Genomic DNA, 18382 nt, shown 5'->3' with positions numbered 1-18382 from the left:
CAACCAAGCCACTGCATGAGCCGGAAAATGATCGGGTAGCAGAGCAAGGGCTCCGAGTTTTGAGTCTTGACTTGATGTTTTCAACAGACAACTCCACGGTTCCCCCCCACCCCGCCCCCGGGAACCTAGCACACAGACCGCGCCTGCAGGTGGGCCCCTTCTCCTTCAGCTGCCCAGGGTCGTTTGGCAGGAAGCACGTTGGTGCCCTGGCGGTTTCTGGGGCCGAGGGAGCTAACTGCCAGGTTAGACTTCTGCAATTAGAGCCCCCAGGGACCAGCTGCCTGAAATAAGACATTGTTGCTCTAATTTAGAAAGGGTCAGGCAGTAGCCCTTCTGCTGTTGTAGTTGCTAAGTTATGTCCGACTCTGTGACCCCATGGACTGACTGCAACACGCCAGGCCTCCCTGTCCTTCACTATCTCCCCGAGTTTGCTCAAACTCATGTCCACTGAGTCAGTGATGCTATCCAACCATTTCATGCTCTGTCATCCTCCTCTTCCTCTGCCTTCAATCTTGCCCAGCATCAGGGTCTTTTCCAAATGAGTCGGCTCTTCGCATCAGGTGACCAAAGTATTGGAGCTTCACCTTCAGCATCAATAGCCCTTCTAGCACAAGGGGCGGAGAAGGCAATGGCACCCCACTCCAGTACTTTTGCCTGGAAAATCCCATGGACGGAGGAGCCTGGTAGGCTGCAGTCCATGGGGTCGCTAAGAGTCGGACACGACTGAGCGACTTCACTTTCACTTTTCACTTTCATGCATTGGAGAAGGAAATGGCAACCCACTCCAGGGTTCTTGCCTGGAGAATCCCAGGAATGGGGGAGCCTGGTGGGCTGCCGTCTATGGGGTCGCACAGAGTCGGACACGACTGACACGACTTAGCAGCAGCAGCAGCACAAGGGGAAACTCGGTATGGAAAAATTGACTTGAGTTCAGGTTTTGTGGTGACAAACAGTGAGATAAACGGGAGTGCTGCAGTTGGATGATTAATGAAGTATGGGAGCCCTTGTGCTTGGCTTTGAAAGATTATAAATACATGGGTCTCATTGAGCACAGCCCATCGGTTACAAATTGCAAGTCATCTTTCAATTGTTGTCCCTTCCCGCCTCTTGTTTTGAACAGAATGAGCACACAACCTTGAACTCACCAGCTTCGGAGTCCCAGGCGCCCCAGAATCTGGAGACACACCTGCACACAGATGGCTCTGCTTGAGTTCAGTTAACAAGACGTTCAGCAAAGCTTTGACCTGCAACGTCCCTGCCCCTCACTGCACACTTTGGTGTTGACTGGGAGGCTTGGTTCTGACTGCTCTGTGTTCAGGGGTTATTACTTCATTAACATAAAGAGCTGTGCAGGCCATTACTTTTTAAAATGTAGTAAATGTATTTGTGTTTGGAGATGCTTAGTAATACTCTCAAGCATCCACTGTTAGAAGCTGCTTGCTTTCAGGAAGGGAACATTATACCTGAAAGATATGTTTGAAGAAACAACCATGTGGCGACGATCCACAGTATTCCATGGCATTTGTAGTAAAATCATTACGTCCAATATAACTGGGGCTGCTTCGTGATTTCAGTCTTTGGTGTGATACACACACACACACACACACACACACACACCCAACAGCAAGCGTATATGCTCTGCAGCTTAAAATCTCAGCCTCAACAATACAAAAGACACTTGAATCCTCTGTCTCAGACTCAGCCAGAGCCTAACAGAGTCTTCTAACAAGAATTCCCTTGTTGTTCTGTCCCTCAGCTGCATCCAACTCTTTTTCAACCCCATGGACTGTAGCCCCGCCAGGCTTCTCTGTCCATAGGATTTCCCAGGCAAGCATACTGGAGTGGGTTGCCATTTCCTTCTCCACGGGATCTTCCTGATCCAGGGATTGGGTCTCCTGCTTGGCAGGCAGATTATTATTATTTTTTTACCACTGAGCCACCAGGGAAGCCCCATGAATTTCCTTACCTTCTGAAATTTAGGACAATAGGTATTTAGTTTACCTGGGCTCACTGTAATTAAACTCAACTTCATGCTTCCCTGATGGCTCAGATAGTAAAGAGCCTCCTGCCAAGGAGGAGACATAAGAGACACAGGTTTGATCCCTGGGTTGGGAAGATTCCCTGGAGGAGAGCATGGCAACCCACTCTAGTACTCTTGCCTGGAGAATTCCATGGACAGAGGAGCCTGGTGGGTTACAGTCCATGGACTCGAAAAGAGTTGGACATGACTGAGAGACTAACACTTTCACTTTTTACTTCATCTTAATTGGCAGAGAAATTTTCAAACTGAGAAAACAGCCTCCCTCCAAGTTGACTCAAATATGAGAAAAGCACTGTTTGATTGCTTTTGTGTTCATTCCTTTTCCTTAAATGCATCTGCCAGAATGGTTCCTGCTCTTTAAGCAGATCAGTTGAGCAATATCTGATCAGGTTCCCTTTACAACACATTTCTTTCTCCTCACTGTATTTCTCCCAAACAACTAAAGTATTAAATATTTCATAACCTGTGGGGCTTGCACCTGGCAGAGTGGCTCAGCCGGAGCAGTCTAGCTTCACACAGTACTGCCCTTGCCAAGCGCTCCCTCATCCCCTCTGTTCTCCAGAAGGCTCTGTGAGTCAACAGATACACTACCTGAAGTGCTTCCTCCTCAGGGGAGAAAACAGGCAAAGAGTCCTGCCCTTATCCTGCTCTTATTCACCGTCCCTGTGAGTTATGGGATAGAATTTCATCAGAAAAGATGGGACAATTGACTAAACTCTGGTTCCAAAAGCAACCCACAGGAAATCAGAGTTACAACGAATATCCCACGATTTTTTTTATTGTGCTCAAAGGCAGGGTGGACTCAAGCATGATCACCCACCCAGTCACCTGGAAGTCAACTGTGCCCTCACCTGTGGTTTTATCCCTACATGCAGTCAGTCACCGGCTTCCCAGGTGGCGCTAGTGGTAAAGAACCCGCCTGTCAGTGCAGGAGATAGGGTTTGATCCCTGGGTTGGGAAGATCCCCTGGAGGAGGGCATGGCAACCCACTCCAGTATTCTTGCCTGGAGAATCCCATGGACAGAGGAGCCTGGGGGGGCTACAGTCCATGGGGTCGCAAAGAGTCAGACACAACTGAAGCAACTTAGCACGCACGCATGCAGTCGGTCACCTCATGCTGTTTCGGGTTCCTCTCGCCAGCCTGGAATCCCCTGTGGTCTTTGCTCCCTCATCCTGCCCACCCCCCCTCCGTCGCTGGGCTGGTGGTCTCTGGGCTGCAGTCCTGTCTTCCCTGTCCCTCCAGCCACGGCTGCAGCAGTGAGGGCTCCAAATACAAATTCAACCAACTCTTCTTTCTAGTGGGCTCCCCACCACCCGCAAAAGAGAGTCCCACTGCCTTCACAGGGCATGCAGAGACCTGCAGGACTGTGTGCTGGCCACCCCTCTACTTCCCCACAACCACACACACCTCACTGTCCTGCAATTAGCTGTGTGTGTGTGCATGTGTGTGTGTGTGGTAGGGGGGGACTCGCCCCTTCGCTGTGAGACCCTGGCAGGCAATTTGTCTCTTTCAGATTCGGACCCCCAATGCCTAACATGGGAAGAGCTCCCTTACTAAATGAGCATATAACCGAGAAAATAATTTTTATACCCTGCCTTATTCCAGACACGATTTGAGCTAGCAACTGAGGAAAGTTTACAATCTCCATCCCAATCAGACTATAAATATACTGAGACAGCACATAGGTTTGTGAACACATCAAATAAGCTAGGAGGTCTGTGACCACCTTGGGAGGTGGGGGGAGCTTCACTATAAATGTTAATAATGGCTATCATTTGACCAATGTATCAAAAACTTCGTATTAAATCCTCACAGGTCTCTAATGTGGAGTTTTCTCTTCTTAAAGGTGAAGAAGGAAAGGTTAAGAAACGTGTCTAGAGTCATATGATCAACAATGAGAGAAGATTCAGTGCTGGGGACTTTTTATCTCCACATCCCAGGCTCCACCCACTGTGCCATGCCCCCTCTCTGTTTAAAGCTTGGCTTCTAACCCTGTGAGCGCTGCCAACATCTTAAAACAGTTTGCTTATGTCATGGTCAGCAAAGGGACACTGCAGCGTGGCCTTAAAGGAAGAGGTTAGAATTCATACTGAGAGGTAGTATTGCCCGAACCCTGATTGAATCTTTATTTATCCCCAGCCCACATCTCCAGAGATCTTCCCCAGGGGCTCAGATAGTAAAGAATCTGCCTGCAATGTGGGAGACCCAGGTTTGATCTCTGGGTCGGGTAGATCCCCTGGAGAAGGGAGGGAGGACAAAGGGGCGATAAAGGTGAGATGGTTCAGTGGCATCACTAACTCAATGGACAGGAGTTTGAGCAAAGACAGTGAAGGACAGGGAAGCCTGGTGCGCTACAGTCCATGGGGTCGCAAACAGTTGGACACAACTGAGCGACTGAACAACAACAGCAACAATCACACCTACAGGCTCCTACTCAGGAGCCTTAGAAGCTGCTGAAAAGACACTTTGACCTAAGCTAGTCACCAGGCAACCCCACCATTGGCATCAATTGCCCAAAGGGTAACTTGAAAATGACTGTGAGACCTGCAGATGAAAGAGTTCGCTGCAAACCCCTCTGCAACTCCTCTGGGTGGTGGGATGTCAGGTCTGCTTTCTAGGGATGCAATCATTCTCAGAGGCTGGAGACGGAGGTGGCACACTTGGATTCCAGGCTCTGAGGCTGAGGCTATGGAGAGGGGATGTTCAGAGAGATGTCTCTGGGGAAAGACGCAGTGACTTAGATGCCTGGGAGCCAAGTGGACCCCCTCCTAGGTGGGCTCAGTGTCTGGCAGACTTGTTGCCAACATGCTGCTCCTCTGAATAGCTAGCATGTTCAAGGAGTCCACCTTATCACTGGAAAAGGCAGAGAGAAGTCCCCAGCAGGGAGACAGGCAAACCCTCCACCAAGACCCAAGAGCACATTGTGGAGGCGTGACTGAGGATAGCATGGAGAGGTATGGAGGAGGAGGTATAGGCACGGAGAGGAGGTGGCAGGAGGGAGCTGGAACTAGGCCCTGAACCAAGATGAAAACTACTGTCCTCCAGCTTCCCTGGGGGTACAGTGGTTAAGAATCTGTCTTGAAGTGCAAGGGACCCTGGTTCCGTCCCTGGTCCAGGAAGAGCCCACATGCCCAGGAGCAGCTAAGCTTGTGCGCCACAACTACTGAGCCAGCTCCCTAGAGTCCTTGAGCTGCAACTACTGAGCCCAGGAGCTGCAATCACTGAAGCCCACACGCCCCAGAGCCTGTGCTCTGCAACAAGAGAAGCCACCTGCATGAGAAGCCTGCGCACTGCGAGGAAGAGTACTCCTCGCTCGCCGCAACAAGAGAAAGCCAAAGGGACCCATCCTCTATTGCTCTTCTCCAGAACATCCTGCTGTTTTGTCATCATTGATTATGTTCCTCATGGACAGCATGAGAGCAGGGACTGTGATTCCAAGAGCAGCAATAAAGACCTACCGCAGTCAAAATAAATAAGTAAATAAATAAATCTTTAAAAAAATATATAGCAGCCATAGCAGATGCTGCTCCTGCCTCACTCAAAACCACTCCAACCTCCTAGGGAGACTTCCCTTGCGCTCAAGTCTGCAACACTAGAGATGTTCCAACTCCCCTGCCCTGGGGTTTTTATAAGTAACCTACCAGGTCAATTATCAGAACATAGCATCTTATTCCAGGCTGACTCCCTGCTCCAGGAGGCATGTGAGAGTGTCAGTGGCCTCCAGAAGCATAGAGGTGGGGGTGCTTTGGAGCCTGTCCAGCAGGAGTGACAGAGGCATTAATGTCTGGTCAGTCTCCAACCTCACGAGTGCCGAGTAGCCCAGCACAACTTCCTGTTCAGCAGCCTTCCCGTCTGCAGCAGACGCAGTGTGGTTTGGGCAGCAACTACCTGCCCAGGCCAGTTTTGCAGTTGGACCTGGAGGCCCTGTCTGCAGCTTCCCTCTCCAGCATTCACCACCATCCTGTAACCCAGTGGTTCTCAAAGATGGGGGTCACTGGACCAGCAGTATGGGCAGGACTGTTAAAAATGTAAATTCCTAGGCCTCACCCCAGACCTACTGCCTCTGGCAGTGTGGCCCAGGAATCTTGGCTTTAACAAGGCTTCCTGGTAATTCTGATGCAGGTTGAAGTTTAGGAATCTGTGCTACAAGCCAACAGCCTATATAGTAAGTCCACTTCGGCTAAAATTAACTGAAGTGGAGTCTGTTGTCTGCAACTTAACCCTGACTGAATCACAGCCCCTGCTCTTGTGTTATCCATGAGGAACATAATCGATGATGACAAAACAGCAGGGTGTTCTGGAGAAGAACAAAATAGGGGCACTTCATCCAGCCCAAAATGGTGATCCCTCAACTATTTTTACAATATGTCCGTCTCAAAGTTTTTGAACATCTACCTTCAATAGTTATACTTATTCCTAAATTTTATAAACAACACTTATTCCTAAATGTTATAAACACTCTATTAGTATATCATAAAACACATATAAAGAGAACCCCAGCAGATAAGATTTTTAAATGAACAAATATTAATCGTCAAAATAAACAAAAATTCTAATGTTTTCATCCTGCACCTCTGTGGGTGACACTTTTAGTGATCACTGGTCTAGAATGTAGGAAAACCTTCCAGCAGAATTGCAGAATCAAAGAAATTTAAAAGACAGTGCATGATGCATTTACGGAGCTAAGTAGGCAACAGTGACTAGAAAGAAGGAGGGGGATAACCAGAGATGACAATGATGATGATGACAGTAAATAACATTATTGAGCAACTAACATGGTCATTTAGCTCTGAAAGCAACCCCATAAAGTAGATTTATTATCTCCATTTTTCAGGCTGGGAAATTGAGGCTCAACTATCTCCTACCTAGTAAGTGGCAGGGCTATTATAATTATTTTCATATTTTTAAAATAAAATAACATGGATAAGACAGTAAAAACAACACAGCACTTAATCACCTTATACTCCTATTAATAAGTGAAAAAGTTTTATTAGAAAGAAACTATAAACAGCCTTAATGAGTCCTTTTGCAAATAAATGGATAAACTGTAGTGGTCCATCCCAAGGAATACTACTCAGCCATGAAAAAGGAATGAATTATTGATACACAGTGACCTGGATGAATTTCCAAATCATTATGCAAAGTGTAATAAGTTAAAGAAAAAAAGAGTCATACTATATGATTCCATTTCTATAAAACTCTAGAAATGGCAAATTAATCTATAGTGACAGAAAGGAGATTGAGTGATGGCCTAGGAATAAGGGGAGAAAAAGGGAGGGACAGACAGCAAAGGAGCTTGAGGAAACTTTTGAAGATGACAGATATGTTCATTATCTTGACCATGATGATGGTTTCATGAGAGAAAATATATGTCAAGTTGTATCAGACTGTATATTTAAAGTGTCAATATGTACAGATAATTGTATGGTAAACACCCCTCAATTAAGCTGTTGAAAAAATAAAACAAAAAGCACCCTTAATTTACATGGCAATTAAAAAAATGTTATTCACAATAACCTTTGCAAATTGATTGATTAAAATCACAGCGCAGCTATGATTAAAGCCTGGATCGGTCTGCTGCTCCCATAACAAAGACCCACAGACCTGGTGGCTTAAACAACAGAATTGTATTGTCTTCCAGTCTGGAGGCTAGAAGTTCAAGGTCAAAGTGTCAGCAGGGCCTTCTTCCGAGGCCGCTCCCTTTGGCTTGCTGATGCCACCTTCTCCCCGTGTCCTCACATGGTCTCTCTGCGTATGTTGATATATGTGTCTTAATAACCTGTTCTCCTGAGGACATGAGTCATATGTGATTACGGCCCTGCCTAATGGCCTCGTTTTCATTTAACCACCTGTTTAAAGACTGTCTTCAAATACAGCCATGTTCTGAGGTTCTGGGGGTTAAGGCTTCAACACAGGAATTGGGGAATAAGGTGCAATTCAACCCATAACAAACCATGTCTCGGCATATATTATAGCACTTACCACACAGTTCATTTAGACACAGCCTAATTTCTTGTAGGATATTCTGGTTATGTGAATTGCATGATTCAAAAAGAGAGATTTTCTTTTTTTTTTTTCAAGTACTTATTGAATTTGTTACAATGTTGCTTCTGTTTGATGTTTTGGTGGGGTCTTAGCTCCCCAACCAAGGAAGGAACCAGCACCCTCTGCTTTGGAAGGTGAAATTTTAACCACTGGACTGAATACCAGGGAAGTCCCAAGAGATCTTTCTGAATTAGCATTTCTACTAAGCTACCAAAAGCCATACCTCAGCTTTTGGTTTTGAAAAACACCCCACACAGACAAGAGATAAACAGGCAGGAGGAAATATGATCTTTTGGGAGATGAAGAGGGTTGGGAGTTGGGGGAGACAGGGTTGGAGATAGAAAGAAGGCCTGGAAGTTATTCCTTCCAACGACATCCAGTAGGAAAGAGAAGAGACAGGATCACAGAGTTGCTTTCTCTTTATCTCGGGTCCTGTCTTACCATCTGCCTGCCTGGATGGACCCACATGAAGTTTTTGTCCAGCCGGATCTGAGACCTATTAGTCCTGGGTTGCTGGAGAAACACCCCAACCCCTGAAGGAAAATCATGACTTTACGACTTAAATGACCACATTTCCAGGCAGAGCTCCTTTCTTGCTCTGAGGCCAAACTGGCAGCTGCTGCATTTGTGAGCCCCTCTTTCTGTAACTGCCAATGGCAGGAAATTCAAGCCAGAGTCAGGCAGGTGGGGAGCTCAGGTGTGGTGGGAAGCAGGATGCTCGGCAGATAAGCACCTGCTAAGTGAGGCCTTTGTGTTTTTGTTCAGACAATCTAATAAAGTTCAGTTTAGAAAAGTGCACAGGTTTCTAGATTCCAAAGCATTCTTACTGGGCCTGTGATGAAAATGTCTCCTTCGGGGTGAGCCTCTTGGACTTTTATGTGCAACTGGGGAGCAAAGATCTTTTTTTTATTTTATTTTATTTATTTTTTACTGTGCTGGGTCTTCACTGCTGCCTGGGCTTTTCTCTAGTTGCGGCAAGCGGGGGCTACTCTCCAGTTATGGGGCATGGGCTTCTCACTGCAGTGGTTTCTCTTGTTACAGAACATGGGCTCTAGGACAGGTGGGCTTCAGTAGTTGTGGCTCCCGGGCTCTAGAGCACAGGTTTCAACAGCTGTGGTGCTTAGTTGCTCCACAGCATGTAGGATCTTCCCAGACCAGGGATCCAGCCCACCAGGCTCCTCTGTCCATGGACTTCTCCAGGCAAGAATACTGGAGAGGGTAGCTACTCCTTCTCCGGGGGATCTTCCCAACCCAGGGATTGAACCCAGGTCTCCAGCATTGCAGGTGGATTCTTTACGATCTAAGCCACCAAGAAGCCCCAGGGGAGCAAATATCTTACCTCAGGCTTGAGGGGAACTGGGTGTAAACTGATAATGTGAGTGTGACCTAAGCCTCATTCCTGCGGCTGTTAGATACGCACCCCGACCTTGTACTACACCTGAAAGAATCATAGTCCCTTTTCCAGAGGTTTCTTTAGAAGAATAGGTAAATGACTTGAATTTAGTTACACGTTTGACAACCTCCCATACATTTTTTCAACACTGAGGTGGGAGGTAGAGGATCCAAGGAATCACCCGTGTTGTCGATTTGGGGAAGTCATTTTGTCCTTTCCGGGCATCCCTTTCTTCACGAGGAACTGCTGCTGATTCTTTGATTTCCACCGAAACCCTTACAGAGTAAATCAAGAGGGAGGAAGACCTACATGGTATCTGAGCTGGACTCAAAATCAAGTGGGCAACTAGAAAATTATGATTATTAAAGGATTATGATTTTTCCCATAATTATTATGGTGACCATTTATTGATTATCTACCGCATGTCAAGCACTGTTCTAGACTATAATATATATAACTTAATTCTCACCACAGTAAGAAGTAAATAATAATAGTTACCATTTTTCTATCAGTAAAATGAGGTTGGGGGAAATTCCTTGCCCAGGGACTCACAAATCTGAAGCAGCTGAATTCATATCAAGATTTGTCTGATTTAAAAGCCCACTCTTGATTCTCCACCACTCCTTGCTTTTCTGAAAAAAGGTCCTAAAACATATTTGGGATTGTATCTGAGTGCTATTATTTGGTGAGTTATCTTTGTACGTCTATTCAGAACGCACGGTCCTTAATACAGAAAGAATGGGTCTTTTTCTGGCTTTGGTTTAGCAGAGTACACAAATTTGTGTCTTTAAAACGTGACTTGAAGGTCTGTATCTGACTTAAGATATTGTATCAACATCAGGCTCCTGGTTTTGACAATGAACTGTTGTTATATAAAGATTGCAGGCAAAACTGAGTGAAGTGTACATGGGAATTCTCTGTACTATTTTGCAACTTTTTATGAATCTTAATCTAGTTCAAAGTAAAAGTATTTAAAAAATGTTACTTGGCAATGATGATAAGGGACACTGTGTACAGAAGAACAAAGAGAACCTGGGTCCCAAGTTCTAAAGCTGACCTTCAACAACTGCTCTGAGTGGCTCTGCAGGAGTCCCGTGTCCAACTGAGGCCTAGAAAAGTCCAGATGGTGTCCAAGTCCCATGTCAGCCCTGAATAGTAATTTCTGTTATTAAATATATACATACATATGTATATATACATATGTTCTACAGAAGTTATTAAGCGACCAGGTTGGGACTTGAACTCTTGATGACTGGGTACAAACCTATTTCCTTTCTTCTATAAAACACTGGCATAGAAGTTGCACTGACTGCAGAGATGATTTTTGGTTGTTCTGATTAATTATAGTTGGTTGATATATTTTTCCTTTCACCTTGTTGAAATAATTGTTGAAATAATTGCTAATTAGTAAACTGTAAAACTAACACTTTGGATTTCCCAGGTCCGTCTCACTGTAAAATAAAAGAAATTTTAAATCTTGACTAGGAAAAAAAACAATTCTAGCCCTCCAGCTTTGGATGCAAGAATATATATACATCTAACTTGCTCCCTCCCAAAACACATTAAAACTATGGTAAAGAGATGTTTTAAAGACACATAGCCCAAAGGACAGGAGGGACAAGAGAGGAGATGACAGCAACAAAATGACAGAAGCTGGGAGGAGGATGAGCGAGTGGCAAAGGACTGACAGGCCTGGAGCTGGCAGGAGATAAAGCTAAGGGTGAATGCCCTTCACAAGCTGGGACCCTCACAAAGCCCAGGCACCAACAGCACGGGTGCCCCTGGAGATGGAGACACAAAGAGGGTGGCTAAAGGAAGGACTGGGTGAAAACCCCAGAGATACAGATCTCTAGATTGCTCCCCCTACTCAGGGCCCCTGGCAGACAGCTTTTCCCCTATCTGATCAGACTCGAGAGATTTCCCTCTCTTAGGAGTGAAAGATAGAAGCTGCAAGTGTCATGTCAAAACCAAGAAGAGCAAATGACTGTTCACATGATGACCGTGGAGCGATGAGACTTCCCACCCTTCTCCCCCAGCTTAGCTCCCAGAACACAGAGCTTAAGCTTCCAGGCAGGAGGCTAAAGTTCTGCCATGGAGAGCCTGACCAGGCCAAGAGAAACAAACCAAAGATACTGAAATTAGGGAATGTTCATAGCCAACTCACCCTACACGAAAGCTCACTCTCCAACAATCCAGCCTGGAGCTCAGAGTTCCCAGTTCGATTTTTCAGTTCTAACTCTATCATGAAGACAGATATAAAACAAGAGAAAAAAGCAACTGGGAGATTATGCAGGGAGAAGAGAACTTTCCCCCAAACAATTAGTATCCTCAGAGACATGAGAGAGGATGTATGCAAAAGAAACAGAGCTATTTTAAAAAGAAACATGTAGAGAACAACAGCAGAAAGAGCTTTGGGAATTAAAAACATGAACGCACAGATGACAAATTAAATAAGAGAGGCAGGGAAAAAAATGTTGGTGGGAAGTATCTCAGAAACTAGAGCAAAAAAACCTAAAACATTAAAGTAAAGAAAAACAGAGAGTGAGTCTAGTAAGTGTGATGTTTAAATAATGGAAGTCTCCGAAATAGAGGAAAGAGAAAGAGAAGAGGCAACCAGCAACAAAACTATTCAAGAGGCTTTCCCAGAACAGAAGTACATGAGATTCCAGAATCAAAGTGTCCATCAAGTACCCAACACAATGGATGAAAACAGACCGAGGAACATCACTGGGGAACTTCTAGACACTGGGACCAAACAAGGCCCAACGGGTTTTCCATAAAGATAAAACAGGTCAAACACCAGGATCAGGAAACACACTGACCTCAGACTTTTAAGAGCAGAAAGACAATGGACAGAGGGTCCAGTTGTAGGTAAGATGGTAAGCGGATCCTCCACCCAGGCTCTCCTGTAGACTGCCCTTATAAAACCTGGACAGGACACAGCAGCTGTCTGAGGAATGCAAAAAATAAACAGGAGCACATAAAACTGATGAAGACCAGAATCCAAAGTACCACCGAACCAGAGGCGCAGGCATCATTTTTTCCTCTGCAATATCCGGCTTTGACTTGCAGCAGTGTGATGGTTATGGCAGCCACAGCCTGAGGTGCCAAGGATGGAATATCACTCAGCAATAAAAAGGAACAAATTATTGATCCATGCAATAGAATGGGATGACTCTTAGATGCCTTTGGCCAAATGAAACAAACCGGATCCAAAAGACTATTATATGATTCCATTTATTTAACATTCTGGAAAAGGACACACTTTGTGTAGGGACAGAAAACAGGTCAGTGATCACTAGGCGACAAAGTACAGGGAGGGGCTGACCATAAAAAGGAAGCTTCAGGGCATTTTTGTGACAGAATTATTCTGTATTGTAACTGCTCCTTGCATTTGTCAAAACCCATAGATAGACCTATACATCACAAAGAATGAAATTTGCTATGCGTAAATTAAATAAAACAAACCAGGATGTGGAAGAAAGCTCCCCCCAAAAAAATGTAAGTGGTAACAAATTAACCTAAATATTAACAATGAATACTGTAACCACAGAGGAGAGGAGTAAAGAAAACACTTTGGAACTTTGAAGACAGTATTTAACAGGGTAGTTGAAAGTTTAAGACAGCCCCCACCCCGGCCTCCCCCTAGCCCAGGATATGTATTAACTGAAAAAGGAAAAATAGTAACTTTATCCAGCCTGTTAGGCAAAGGAGGAAGGTAAACCTCACCAGTAATGAGAATTCTCAACATCACGAATCTCTGGACATGATACACTGAGAATGGCACATCCTTTCTGTTGTATCCTTGCTAAAAATTCATCATGAACAGACACACCAACCCAAGTGGAGGGACATTCTACAAAATAACAGATTGGTGTTTTTCAGTAGTGATAAAATCATGCAAGTGTTTAGTGATAAAATCATGAAAGTGAACAGGTAAACCCTGAGGAACTGTCACAGACTGGGAGAAACTAAGCAGAAGCAACATCTAAACATGATGTGGGATGCTGGGACAGAAAAGGGGGCATTTAGTAGAAAAACTGATGAGCTTCAAATAATAAACCCATAGTTTGAAGTTTTACACCAAAGTTAATGTCTTGGTTTTGATCATTGTACTATGATTATGTAAGATGTAAACATTAGAGGAAGCTGGGTGAGGGAATATGAAAACCCTCCATACTATTTTCAGTTTTCTGTCTAAAATTATTGCAATATAAAAGGTTTTTTATTATGGTCAGAAAAAAAAAAAAAAAAAGGTTTTTTTTGTTTGTTTGGACCACGTGGCTTCCAGGATCTTCGTTCCCCAACCAGGGATTGAACCCTGGCCCTCCATAGTAAAAGTGTGGAGTCCTAACCCCTCCAGGGAATTCCCCAAAAAGGTGTTGTTGTTGTTTTAAGTACATACTGTGTTAAAATGTCATCTTACATCCAAAGTTGATCTGTCCCAGATAATTGCTGAGGTTCCCCAGGAACGATGTGCGTGAGTACCAAGTCTCTCAGTCATGTCCGATTCTTTGCAACACTTTGGGCTCTAACCTACCAGGCTCCTCCGTCCATGGGATTTTCCAGGCAAGAATAATGGAGTGGGTTGCCGTGCCCTCCTCCAGGGGATCCTTCCCAACCCAGGGACCGAACCCGCAACTCCTGTGTCTCCTACGTTGCAGGAGGATTCTTTACCCACTGAGCCATCAGGGAAGCCCCAGTAACAACGTGGATTTATAAATAACACGAGCGCTCAACTCTAGTGGACATGTGAGTTGGTGTCCAGGATCCTCTTGCCCATTTTTCTACATCAGCCAGTAGATTTGGCTACAATTCCCAGGCCTTGGGCTTTGTTGAACTAGAAAAAGGAAGAGAAAGGGGAAGCGAACAGCCTCTGGGGTGGAAGCTGCCTTCCTGTGCTCCTCTAAGCTCCTTTCCGCTCTGGCTCTCCAGCTCTCAAACCCCCAAGGAAGCTACTCTTTCACCGTGTCCAGAAGACTATAGGATGATAGAGTGTATGTTGGACGGGTGATGCCTGTTTACGCCCTCAGAATTTTTCAAACCATCTCCATGCTTACAAATCTGAGCTTTAATGTCACATTTGTGGGGAAATAAGCAAGCAGCTGCCAGCCGGTAGCAAGACTCTTCATGTTCAGAAGCTCCTCCGAGTAAGCAGCACATTAAGTCCTGAAAGGTTTTCTTAAGAGCACTGTTTGTCCTTCCAGTTGCTTGGGAGGGGTTTACCGTTTGCAGCCCTCAGGTTTATATACTTCCACCAAACCGGAGGGTTTCAAAATCAAGCCTGTGCTGCTCCTCTGAGCTGGTGTCTGTCCTCCCAGGCATATTTTCCAGCACATTTCCCAGGGCTTTTCTACAGCTGCAGTGCGTTGAGAAAGAGCCCATCTGCAAGGACTATAAGACTCTCCCCAGCTGTTTCACAGCCACCACCCCACCCCACTTTGAAGTCAGGGAAATTCAAAGGGGCCTCGTTCGGAGGAAGTATCCATGGCTGGGGGCCAACATTTCATCACTCCAGCCTCCAAGTCTTCAAACAAAGTCTTGGCAGGCTCCTGGGGGGAGGTTGGGAGGCTGGGAGGCTGTCCATGTGGAACCTCCCAGCCCGGACGCTCCCAGTCCTTTGGGTTTCGTCCATCCCTCGACCCATCTCTTGCTGGTTATCGTTGGCTGTTGAGCCAAGGCAGCTTCAGACATTGCCTTTTAGAACCTTTCCTAACACTGAATGACTTGGTCCACACCCAGAGCCAACGACATTCAGGATTTTTTCACCGCTTTCCATTTTTTAAAAATTACTTCTCGTTTGAAATTCACACTCGTAAACCGCTCATGGACACAACATGGGGTTACAAATGTTCGTCAGATACCTCTGGCTCAGCATGAGCGGAGCAGGCACACTGCAAACCAAGATGACTGCGGCCAAGATCCTGACCCTGGTCACTGGTGGCGAGCAGAGCCTTCTCAGGAGAGCACATCTTTGCTGTAACCACGGATAGGGCATCTGTATCTCCCACGAAGAACAAGGAGCTCCCAAAGCTGGTGCTTGGTACACTGTTTCCAGAATCAACAGTAGCAGGAGGTGGACACAGTGATGTGGAAGGTTTGGGCAGAAATCTATTTACCTACATAATTAAAAAAAATAATCAGGGGCTTCCCCAGCAGCCCAGTGGTTTATACTCGAGGCTTCCAATGCAGAGGCATGCGTGCATGCTGAGTCGCTTCAGCGACCCCATGGACTGTAGCCAGCCAGGCTCCTCTGTCCACGGGATTCTCCAGGCAAGAATATGGAATGGGTTGCCATGACCTCCTCCAGGGGCTCTTTCCCAACCCAGGGACTGAACCAACGTCTCTTATGTCTCCCCCGTGCAGGGGGTGCAGCTTTAATTCCTAGTCTGGGAACTAAGATCCCATATGCTGCGCAGCCCAGCCAGTAAGTTAAAAAATGAGGCCCAATTAAGGTAAGTAATTTAAAAAAAAATAGAAATAATCAAAGATTGGTTCAGAAATTTTTTAAAGGGTTACATTGTTTAGATGTTTACTCTGTGTCAGGCACACGTATCACCTCATTGAATTCTGAGAACGATGCAACAATACAGATGTTATTGTTCCCAGATGACAGACTAGGAAACTGAGACACTGACAGGTAAAGGAACTTCTCCAGAGTCGCATGGCTAATTAGGAGCAACACTGAGACTCAAATCTGGGTCTCTGACTGCAGAACTCAACCACCAAGGCCCCTCAGACTCAGGGGCCTTGGGTTCAATCCCTGGTTGAGGAACTGAGATCCCAGGAGCCACCTCGGCACAGCCAAAAAAAAAGAAACATTCTTTTCCATGCACCAAAGCCACTAATATGCATCATAGACACGATGACAGGATTAAAAATAGTAATAGTAATAATAAAATAAATAAATAGTGGAGAAAAGAGTGTGCTTTTCTCATTAGGAGTATGACCCTTTTCCTCACGACACTCTCACCCAAGCAGTGCTGGCCTGGGAGCCCTGGGTCTCCTCCTGTGGTCATCTCCCTAGACGGCCTGACCCCACACCTGAAGAAGCTACACATACTAAAAAAAAGAAAGGTACAAGAACACATTTGCTGACAAACAAAAGGATAGAAGAGAAAAAAAGAACCCACACAACTGGAAGCTGATAGTGGCCCTCAACTAGGGGCAACGTGGCCCCCAGGGGACCTTTGGTAACTTCGGAGGGTACTGTTGATTGCCAGACTGGTGTGCCCATTGCGGAGTGGGTACCACTGTGTAGCAGTCAAGAGGCCAATAATCAATTCTACAGAGCACAGGGCGGTGGGGGGGAGTCCTCACTGCCCTACCCCCGTCCAGCCCTCAATGACAATGGTCTGGGGGAGGTGGGGCCCCAGTGAAAGGAGCAGCAGTGCTCCTGAGCCGTTGTCCAGCAGGGGAGGATGGAGGGTACCCACTACTGTGGTCAGGAAGCTGGAAGCTGGGTCAAATGGCAGCTCACTGGTGGGGGATGGGGGAGGAGGGAGGTAACCACTCACACTCAGGCTGCTCTTATCCAGCTAATTCGTGCATCTACTGATCATCAGAACCGCCAGCCTCCTCTCCCCAATAAAGAGCATGTTAGAAGCCTTTCCAAATTCAAAATACTGCCTGACAAGCTAGGCGCATGATCTGACCAGGTGACTTTCCTCTGTGCGGCGTTGTATCTCAGGGGCGTCCATGGGAGAGAGAGATGTGGCATCAACAAGGTTGCAGGGGCCCCGGCAGGAGACAACGCCAGCGAAGAACATTACCGTCAGAGGAGGAGAGGGGCCCTGAAGGCTGGTCAGGAGTCCTGGTCCCCACTTATGTGAGCAGAACAGGTGATCACGCTCTGCAGGGAGGGAGGTGAAGGGGGAGCTACGACCCAATACCGCTGCAAACATAGCTCCACTCAAGGAATTAAAATGAGACAGGTGTTACACTCACTTCAGAAGCTGAAGGTCAGAGTTCTGCCAGGGGCTTCCTGGTGGCTCAGAGGGTAAAGCGTCTGCCCGCAATGCGGGAGACCTGGGTTCAATCCCCGGATCGGGAAGATCCCCTAGTGAAGGAAATGGCAACCCACTCCAGTGTTCTTGCCTGGAAAATGCCATGGACAGAGGAGCCTGGTAGGCTACAGTCAATGGCAACTTCACTTCTGCCAGGAAGGAACCAGCCTGCAGTCAGACACAGCTGGTTCTGAGTTCCAGCCTTGAGACGTTCTTGCCATGTGACTGTGGCCAGGAAACAATCTCTCTGGGCCTCCTGGGTCTCTTGTCTGCAGCAGAACTAATTATCAGCCACTCCTGAGGTGTGATGTGTGGAACAAGGCATGTGGTGGTGCTGGGCACAGAGCGGAGGAAGTACCGTGTTCTACCCTCCCTACCTGCTCCCTGTACTGGCACGTGTGACGGAGATTGTTTTTCCCTGAGTGTGACTGGGAGAAGGGACCCTGGCCAAAGCTTTTTATTAAATGAAATTTACCTCAATGAATCATTCCATGCAAGATGTCCAGATAAGCAAGCTTGTCTCTAACAAGTATTTGTAAATCTAGGACCCAGAAATGACTCCTTGAGATACACTTACAATGGACCCAGAAGCAGAAAGAGCCTGAAGCTAATGAAAATGAAACTTCAGGCCTCTCACTTCCCAGCCCCCAGTGGAGGCCCAGGCAGCAGCCCCAACCACACATTCATGGTCATCTGCTTCTGTAAACTTGGCAATGGTGAGATACTATGACCTTAATCGCTTAAGATAGCTGCTTCTTTCTACTCTGGCTGCTCTTTGGCCATATTCCTCCTCCTTTTGGGTGACTCTGGAGTGGCCACAGATATTCTGGGTCTGGCAAAGAGGAACCTGAGCTAAAGATACCTTTACTTTGGCTTAAGATAGATTTATAAATTTA

General features: G+C 46.2%; 1 protein-coding gene across 3 annotated transcripts in view; it reads right to left on the bottom strand.

Moving 5' to 3' along the window:
- Nucleotides 1–18382, bottom strand: part of KATNAL1 (katanin catalytic subunit A1 like 1) — a 152235-nt gene that overhangs the window by 120015 nt on the left and 13838 nt on the right. The window contains exon 1 of one of the 3 annotated variants that reach the window (XM_081549308.1): nt 11645–11715. The exons of the other annotated variants lie outside the window; for them this stretch is intronic. The gene's annotated coding sequence lies outside the window, so the exon portion shown is untranslated. Of the gene's footprint in view, nt 1–11644; nt 11716–18382 lie in introns of those variants that run through there. 3 annotated transcript variants of the gene reach the window in all.

Source organism: Giraffa tippelskirchi, chromosome 12, assembly GCF_054371585.1.
Source record: "Giraffa tippelskirchi isolate mGirTip1 chromosome 12, T2T-mGirTip1v1.2.pri, whole genome shotgun sequence".
Taxonomy (NCBI): Eukaryota; Metazoa; Chordata; class Mammalia; order Artiodactyla; family Giraffidae; genus Giraffa; species Giraffa tippelskirchi.
Note: the sequence above shows the minus strand (reverse complement) of the source record. Positions and strands in the feature narration are given on the sequence as shown.